The 9,213-nt window shown below is 41.5% G+C and overlaps 1 long non-coding RNA gene across 1 annotated transcript; it reads left to right on the forward strand.

Moving 5' to 3' along the window:
• Positions 1–2,385: 2,385 nt before the first annotated feature.
• On the forward strand, positions 2,386–6,154 carry LOC138955958 (uncharacterized). Its single transcript, XR_011452437.1, has 2 exons — positions 2,386–3,854; positions 4,658–6,154. It is a non-coding gene; the product is annotated as an uncharacterized lncRNA (long non-coding RNA).
• The last annotated feature ends 3,059 nt before the right edge of the window (positions 6,155–9,213 follow it).

Consider the following 9,213-nt stretch of genomic DNA (forward strand, 5'->3'; position numbering starts at 1 on the left):
ATGTTTCTGATAAAAGACGAAAGACGAACGTGATTGTAGAATGGTCGACTTCGACAGTGATCTCCATTCTGTTCTTCACAGTTATGATAAAGACATCGTTCTAAGGTTAAAAAAAAAAATTTAAAGTCGAAATTTTGAGACTGCTGTGGGAAGGAGACCGTGATATTGTTGCATCACTCCCAACTGGTTACGGAAAAAGTATCGTCCGCTCCGTAACCATTTTTTTATGATCACGTGACAAAGTTGATTATCACGTGACACTTTTGCGATACTGATTTAGAGTTGTTTGCACAGTAAAAACTTCCGCGAAAAATAGCTCGCTTGAAACTGTCTTACATAACAATTCCTTTGTAATTTAAAAATTACACAACACCATGAAAAATCATTATCGACGATCGCGAATCTACTTATATCAATAACACATTACGAAAAGCTCTAAATATGTTAAAAAAAAAATTAAAAAAATAAATAAAAAATAAAAAAATCGATTTCCTCTCCAGAGAAGGAAAACAAAGGCATCCTTGTCATGGATAAATGAGACCCGAAGGAAAGTAACTCATTTTGACCTGAGTTCAGGATGGGGCAGGAGTGTGCTTTCAACTTCCACGCTTCAAAGTTTTCGGACGACGAAGATTTCTCTCAGTAGACCTTACACTGCATGGCGGCCGGTGCACAGTCAAAAGAGGGAGAGTTTTTGCAGCGACTTGAAAAACACACACACACAAAACAAAACAAAACAAATTCAGAATGGAACCGCTGTGATCATGATTTACACATAGGGACTGAAGGAGTGTATCTTTAAAGGCACAGTCCTTCTCCTGTAAACAATTCGGGTCGACGTCTCAGAGTCTGGCCAGGGTTTTGCTTTGCACAATGGAACACCCTCTAACGTGCTGTTCACATGGCAGACTTGCAACCAACTTTGGCCCAACTTTCAAGCGATTTTAGTCGGCGGCAAGTCAAATCAAAATCGCTGCCCATGTGAACAGCACAAACTCGCAAACTACATGTAGTTTTAAGCGGCGAAGACCTCAATAAAATCGGAGAAAATCATGTAGGTAGGAACTGAAAATATGAGAAAACGGGATCTAAAAAGGGAGGGAGTCTTCAATAACGACGGGGGTGGGAGTGTCTTACAAGGGGGTGGGGGGTGTGGGGGGGTGGGGTGTGGGGGGGGGTGTGGGGGGGTGGGGGGGAGGGGGGCACTGTATAAGACCAGCCCTCCACTTGGACACATACCAAGAACATCAAAACCCTGGATGGTTTCTGTGCAGAGCTGGACGTTTTTGATGAATACATTTCCCAAATTGACACTAGTGGCCTTTTAAAGGCACAGTAAGCCTCCCGTAAACCATCACAGAGCTCCCCGAGCGTCTACATACAGTACAAGCATACTTCCATTTGAACGCTCACCGAACGGGAACATCCTGGCTGCTTTCTGTCGAGCGTGAGAAATTTTCAAAGAATTTATTTTCGTGGACTTACTCCTCTACAACAATGGCGCCTCGTTTTGATGCTCTTATGAATATTCAATACCGGAAATCACGCCCGGACAGTAAGCCTCCCGTAAACCATCACAGATACTGTCAGGCTTTTACACACAGTACAAACACCCTTCCATTTGAACGCTCACCAAACGGGAACATCCTAGGTGCCCTACGTAAAGAACGAGCAATTTTTAAAGAATTATTTTGCAGATTGTCTCGAACACTTTTTGGACCCATCCTGAACTCAAGTCAAAAATGAGTTACTTCCCTTCGGGTCTCATTCTATCGATATAAAGTGGCCATAGCCGTGGATCGATGATTATCAGAATGTTTTTGGGCCGTGGTGCGTTTTTGCGCTAGACCTAACTTTTAAAATCTAAATAATAAATTGACAGCTTGTTACACAAACATTCTTTAATCATAAAAGAATTCTTTTTTCATTAAGACAAGATCAGTACAATTCGAAGTTGTGAAAGTTTGAAAAAAGAAAAGCCCGGAAGCAGGGTCACGCAAGGGTCGTAACAGACGACGGTTTATGCATATCGCCGTTCCTCTCACCAGTCAAAAGCCATCGCTAGAGTTCTTGTGAACCACAGCCGTTTGTTTCGTGCATAAAAACGTGCTATTGTAGATAAGCTCACATCGAGTTGCATTCAAATGACTAACTGACGACTACATTGTGAAAAAGGGAAACTGGATCACACGGGTTCACGACGGCTCGGGGGTAAGATAAACCATGCAAAAATAAATTCTTTGAAAATTGTTCGCTCTTTACGGAGGGCACCTAGGATGTTCTCAATCGGTGAGTGTTTAAATGAAAGGGTGTTTGTTCTGTGTGTAAAAGCCTGACCGTATCTGTGATGGTTTACGGGAGGCTTACTGTGCCTTTAAGGGGATGTGCGGGGGTGATTTTTGAGCTTTTGGGCAGATTTGGGCATTTAGACATTTTGACTGTTTGGAAAACTGTGGTCATTTTTCTTTCAATTTCTGCCGTTGATGTTGCATATACATGTTTTTTTTGTGCAATAAAAATAAATTCAATACACCAACCCTCGCCTGATTGCGTTCATTTGTCTTGAACTTGCCTTATTATTGCCGATTTTCAACACCTTGATCAGCAAATTTGAGCAGACGACAGGGCGAACACTGCATGACGTTGCTTGCTACATAGCCTCCCCTGTTTGCATGTGACCGTTGTTTCGTTATTTTCCGGACTACTTCGGCTCTAACGGAACATTTTCAATGTAGGTCAATCTACGCCAACTTCCTTATACGGAGAGTATGACGTATGATGTGATCTTGATTCGTTCAACCGGGGTCACGTGGTACAACAATGGCGCTTGTTTACAAGCAGTGAAAGCACACGCTCCTGTGCAAAAATGGTTCGCACCAAGCCATCAACAACCAGAGGAGCCCCAAAATCTACGAAAAAGAGGACAGATCAAGTGAAGAATCAATGGAAGGCGAAGAAATCAGCGCAATCAGCTTCTGTGCTGGCTGACGTGGCAGAATTAGTGCCGGTTTTGGGGTCGTCTGCTAGTGCTCGCGTCGATTCCTTCGACTGAAAACATTCTCGGCACGAAGACAAGAAGTGAGTTCAAAAAAGAATCGTATGAGAGGTTTGTGTCCGGTGGAGTTGACACTAAGTCATCTGCTGCTACTGAAACCCTGGTAAAAACCCAGAGGGGTGTTGTAGACTTTGCCGAAGTAGACAGTATGGTTGCAAGTCTGTGCTGTCCACAGTGTAAAAACAAGTGCTTGTCTCTTTGCACAGACTCCAGACCAACAAGTGGCTTGGCAGTATTTGCCCAGGTGAACTGTTCTTCGTGCGAAGAGCCTGTGTATGAACAGTATCTTGCGACAAAATTTAAGGCCAAGACAAAAGTGTTCGACATGAACAGACAGGCAGTGTATTCCTCACTTGCTTGTGGACTGGGAGCCACCACATTCAGAAATTTCTGTGAAAACATGGATTTAGCTGGACTTCACCACAAGACCTTTCATAGTCATACTCATGCCAGCCAACTATTCACACAACTGGAGAAATTCCGGAAGCATGTGTTCAGTGACACTGTTGCATATGTTCGAGAAGTTCATGCAAGATACTGTGGCACTACTCTTGGTGTCGACGACACCCTGAACATTATTGTGAGCTATGATGGCACCTGGCTTACTGGTGGACACTCTTCGCACATTGGAGTTGGGTGTGTTGTGGACTTACTTACTGGACTCTGTGTTGATGCCCATGTCATGTGTACCTACTGCCAGGTGTGGAGTCTACGGGGCAGAAGCTGTTTCAGGAAAAGCCAGAGGAGTATGCGGCCTGGCTCGTGGACCACTTGGACAAGTGTGAGGTGAACTATAAAGGTAAATTATATCTGTTTGCACAGACATATTTGAATAGAGTTTATTTCAAATTTAAGCAACTTACTCAAATAATATATAGCAAATTACAAGTAAATGTAATAGTGATGAGTGGATATTATTTTCCATGCATTCCAGTGAAACTGAAAACCAAAACCAAAGGCATGGATGATGGATTAAAAAAAAAAGCGTCATAAAGACAGATCATCAATTTATGATAATAATAATGAAAGTTGTAACACATGCGTAAAAATCCAATTTGTATCTTGAATAGTTCAGGGCATGGGGGAGTGCATGTGTGTGATGAAAATAATAAGAAAACACACACAGATAGATAGACAGACAGAGAGAGAGAGAGAGAGAGAGAGAGAGAGAGAGAGAGAGAGAGAGAGAGAGAGAGAGAGAGAGAGAGCTGTATCTACAGCATCAAGAGAGATTCACAAGTCTTCAGAATCAACGGGCTTCCCAGAACTGAGGGAGCTAGAATAGTGGTCAGGGGATGGCAAATAGTACATGTATGTGTGGCACAATACAAGTGTATTTAAAAACGTTCAAATGGTATAAATTAATGCATTATGCTTAACGTTTACAATCTAACAATGTTCAGTGCACCTATACCTGCTGCTAGAAATTTAATATTCAGTAATTTGGTAATTCCATGTTTATTTCATTTTTTTTCCGCATTAATTATAATTGAAGTATTAGCTGGACAATGACTGTGAATAACACATGCGCGCACACACACACACACACTTAAAAAATACTCTGTTTGCAAATTACATTTCTTATTTTGTTCTTGTTTGCAGGCTCATCAGGGATGATGGAGGTGGAAGCAGCCCGTGTCATATGGCGTCGATCGGTGAACACCAACAAGCTTCGCTACACAACACTACTGTCGGACGGTGACTCCAAGACTTTTACATAGCTCAACGACATCAAGCCCTATGGTGAGGATATTCACATTGACAAGGAAGAGTGTGCGAACCATGTGAGTAAACGACTTGGTACAGCTCTTAGAGAGTTCAACTTTGGACCTGCTGCTGCTGCCGACTCTGCCCAGTTCTTCGGATTCTAGACTGGACATCACATGAAGAGGCTTGGAGCAGCCAGGATGCACAAGAGGGTGCGGAACAGTCTGAAGGTTGTGAGAGACAAGCAAAGTAAAAGGAGAGACAAAGTGTGGGCAGCCAAGTCAGAGAGACTGGAAGAACTTGTTCAGCTGGAAGGTGGCCCTGCATATGCTGCAGGCATGTTCTAAGTTTTGACTAAATGTTTTAACTTAGACGGGGAATCGAGATGAGGGTCATGGTGTATGTGTGTGTGTATAAAGTGATTCCGAGGAAACTACTGGACCAATCTTGACAAAACTTAACATGAGAGTTCCTGAGTGTGATATCCCCAGATGTTTTTTTCCATTTTTTGGAAAGATGTCTTTGATGACGTCATATCCGGATTTTTTTAGGCAGTTGAGGCAGCGCTGTATCACCCTAATTTTTCAACCAAATTGATTGCAATTTTGGTAAAGCAATCTTCGACGAAGTCCGGACTATGGTATTGCATTTCAGCTCAAAATCTTAAAAATAAATTAATGAGTTTGCTTGTTAAAGTTGTCATTAAAATCTAATTTTTAGTAACAAATTAAACCTTGACTGCATTGCATTCCTCATTTTTTCCTGAATTCAAAAATATATAGAAATGTCATGTTCACTCTAACAATGTGCTCATAATTACAGAAAATAGGTTTAGTAAGTACTACATATATATGGTCTCATGCTTTGCGGAGACGAGCGTGATCCGTCTCGGTATTGTTAGCCGAGACTATCTAAATGTATCTCGTAGTCTTGGTGATGACTGGTTTGTGGTGTTGATATTTAAGTTTCATACCGATTGACTAAATGTTTTTATATCGCTTTAGGCGACTTGTCATTGTTATTGTGGTTAACATTATTCTCAATCTCATATATATTGTGGTTATTGTACGCGTGCAATTGATGACTTGGGTACGTTTCGTAATTTGGAGCTAGCTTGTGTGTGTGTGTGTGTGTGTGAATGTGAGCGAGTGAGCGAGCTTTTTTTGGTGTGCATGCGTGATTGGGAGTACGAGTGTGTGTATGCATTGTTTGTAACTCGGAACAAACAATTTTCCAGGTGTACTGCACATGTTTGAAATAACTTATGTTTTATGTCTTCCCTAACTTTTAAACGGTGTCTCTAAGGTGTGAAAAACATTCCTCAGTGTGGAATTTGGTGATACATGTATGTATTTTGGGTTTAATTACAACTATCAATGGTTTCAAAACAAATTGTGTGCGTTTTTGCCTTTTCCTCAGTTTGCATGTTTTGACATTTGGGAACAACATGATTTCAAATCTACTGGTTAGATTTCTGTGAAATTCTGCATACTTGTACTTTCACATACTATCTACAGAGTTACCATTTGAATAATGAATCGGAAAAGAAATGTTGGCTTTACGATTTTTTTAATATTAAATTTTACGCAAAATTTCAACATTATGATAAAAAAAATTTTTTTTAAATAACTGTAATACTCACAGAAAAAATAAATGGTAAATCTGTAGATATGATCTAAATCTATATTTATGCAAAATATTGGACAGAAATCGAGCATTTGGATATGGAAAAAAACGGTTCCTAAAATCCAATATGGCTGCTGTTTACTTTCCTGTTTCTATAGCAACGACATACACAATAAACAAACACATTAACGTTTTTTAATTCAGAGACCATCAGTATTATAACAAAAGCGACACAAACAGTGCTGATCATCATATATGGAAAATAGCGATTTGGCCCTCACATGGCCTTAAGAAATCACAGAAACCATCCAGAGTGTCGATAAGGGGTATGTGCCCAAGTGGGGGGTGGGTTCTGTGCAGATTGAGAAATATAAACTATGATAAATTTCATACATTTCATTTTTTTGATAAATGTCTTTGATGACGTCATATCCGGCTTTTCGTGAAAGTTGAGGCGGCACTGTCACGCTCTCATTTTTCAACCAAATTGGTTGAAAATTTGGTCAAGTAATCTCCGACGAAGCCCGGACTTCGGTATTGCATTTCAGCTTGGTGACTTAAAAATTAATTAATGACTTTGGTCATTAAAAATCTGAAAATTGTAATTAAAATTATTTCTTTTATTAAACGATCCAAAAACAATTTCATCTTATTCTTCGTCATTTTCTGATTCCAAAAACATATAGATATGTTATATTTGGATTAAAAACAAGCTCTGAAAATTAAAAATATAAAAATTATGATCAAAATTTAATTTCCGAAATCGATTCAAAAACTATTTCATCTTATTCCTTGTCGGTTCCTGATTCCAAAAACATATAGATATGATATGTTTGGATTAAAAACACGCTCAGAAAGTTAAAACGAAGAGAGGTACAGTAAAGCGTGCTATGAAGCACAGCGCAATCGCTACCGCGCCAAACAGGCTCGTCACTTTCACTGCCTTTTGCACTAGCGGCGGACTACGTTCAGTTTAATTCTGTGAGTTCCACAGCTTGACTAAATGTAGTAATTTCGAATCGCCTTACGCGACTTGTTTTATAATAAATTTCGCAAGTTCACACTATTGGGTTCGTTCAAGAAACCCAAGTGGAGGGATGATCTTTTCTCGTGACCAAACCTGGCCAATTCTGAGATGGTGACACTTGATTTTACGGAGAGGACAGCACCTTTTACCTTGTGATTGATGTGGGTGGCCGAGTGGTAACGCACTTGCGCTCGGAAGCGAGAGGTTGCGAGTTCGACCCTGGGTCAGGGCGTTAGCAATTTTCTCCCCCCTTTCCTAACCTAGGTGGTGGGTTCAAGTGCTAGTCTTTTGGATGAGACGAAAAACCGAGGTCCCTTCGTGTACACTACATTGGGGTGTGCACGTTAAAGATCCCACGATTGACAAAAGGGTCTTTCCTGGCAAAATTGTATAGGCATAGATAAAAATGTCCACCAAATTACCTGTGTGACTTGGAATAATAGGCCGTGAAAAGTAGGATATGCGCCGAAATGGCTGCGATCTGCTGGCCGATGTGAATGCGTCATGTATTGTGTACACAAAATTCCATCTCACACGGCATAAATAAATCCCTGCGCCTTGAATATGTGCGCGATATAAATTGCATAAAATAGGAATAAAAAAATAAAAAAATAAATCCCTGCGCTTAGAACTGTACCCACGGAATACGCGCGATATAAGCCTCATATTGATTGATTGATTGAGTGATGTGGATGGTGAGACTTGATTTCACGGAGAGGACAGCGCCTTTTACCTTGTGATGTGGATGGTGATACTTGATTTCACGGAGAGGACAGCACCTTTTACGGTGTGATATGGATAGTGAGACTTGATTTCACGGAGAGGACAGCGCCTTTTACGGTGTGATGTGGATAGTGAGACTTGATTTCACGGAGAGGACAGCGCCTTTTAAGGTGTGATGTGGATAGTGAGACTTGATTTCACGGAGAGGACAGCGCCTTTTACCGTGTGATGTGGATGGTGAGACTTGATTTCACGGAGAGGACAGCGCGTTTTACCGTGTGATGTGGATGGTGAGACTTGATTTCACGGAGAGGACAGCGCCTTTTACGGTGTGATGTGGATGGTGAGACTTGATTTCACGGAGAGGACAGCGCCTTTTACCTTGTGATGTGGCGTGCGCAATAAAAAGACCTTGCCGCGGGGAGTTTAAAGAGAAACACGAGGATTACTGTACTTTTAAGGCGGGCTTACGGGGTGGATATTCCTGGGGCCGGGGCAAGTTTAATGTGCCTAATGAAACCCCCTAGCAAAAACCATGGGATAAAGGACCACCCTTGTTTAGATTGCAGGCGGGGTTAGACAGTAAAATATGAGTTTGCGTGTGTGTGTGTGTGTGTGTGTGTGTGTGTGTGTGTGTGTGTGTGTGTGTGTGTGTGTGTGTGTGTGTGTGTGTGTGTGTGCGGGGTTAGGGAAATGTGTGTGTGCGAGTGTGTTTGTGTGTGTGTGTGTGTACGTGTGTGTGTGTGTGTGTGTGTGTGTGTGTGTATGTGTGTGTGTATGTATGTGTGTGTGTGTATGTGTGTGTGTGTGTATGTGCCGGGGTGTGTGTGTGTATGTACTTCTGCTCCATCTGTTATTGCTGTTCCTGAAGTTGCCAATGTTGCCGCTGTAGTTATCGCCGTTGCCAGTGTTGCCCGCTGTGTGCACAGTTATGAACGTTGCACCTATCATTTCTGGATCGTTGAGAGAAAAAAAACTTAACATGTAACGTTTAACAATGTGCAAGGCTTCCCTGCAAACACTGCGACTTCAGGGCTGTGTGTTCAGCCCAAACAGTGTTTGCACAATCAGTTGG

The sequence above is a fragment of the Littorina saxatilis genome, unplaced genomic scaffold (genome assembly GCF_037325665.1).
Source record: "Littorina saxatilis isolate snail1 unplaced genomic scaffold, US_GU_Lsax_2.0 scaffold_3219, whole genome shotgun sequence".
NCBI lineage: Eukaryota > Metazoa > Mollusca > Gastropoda > Littorinimorpha > Littorinidae > Littorina > Littorina saxatilis.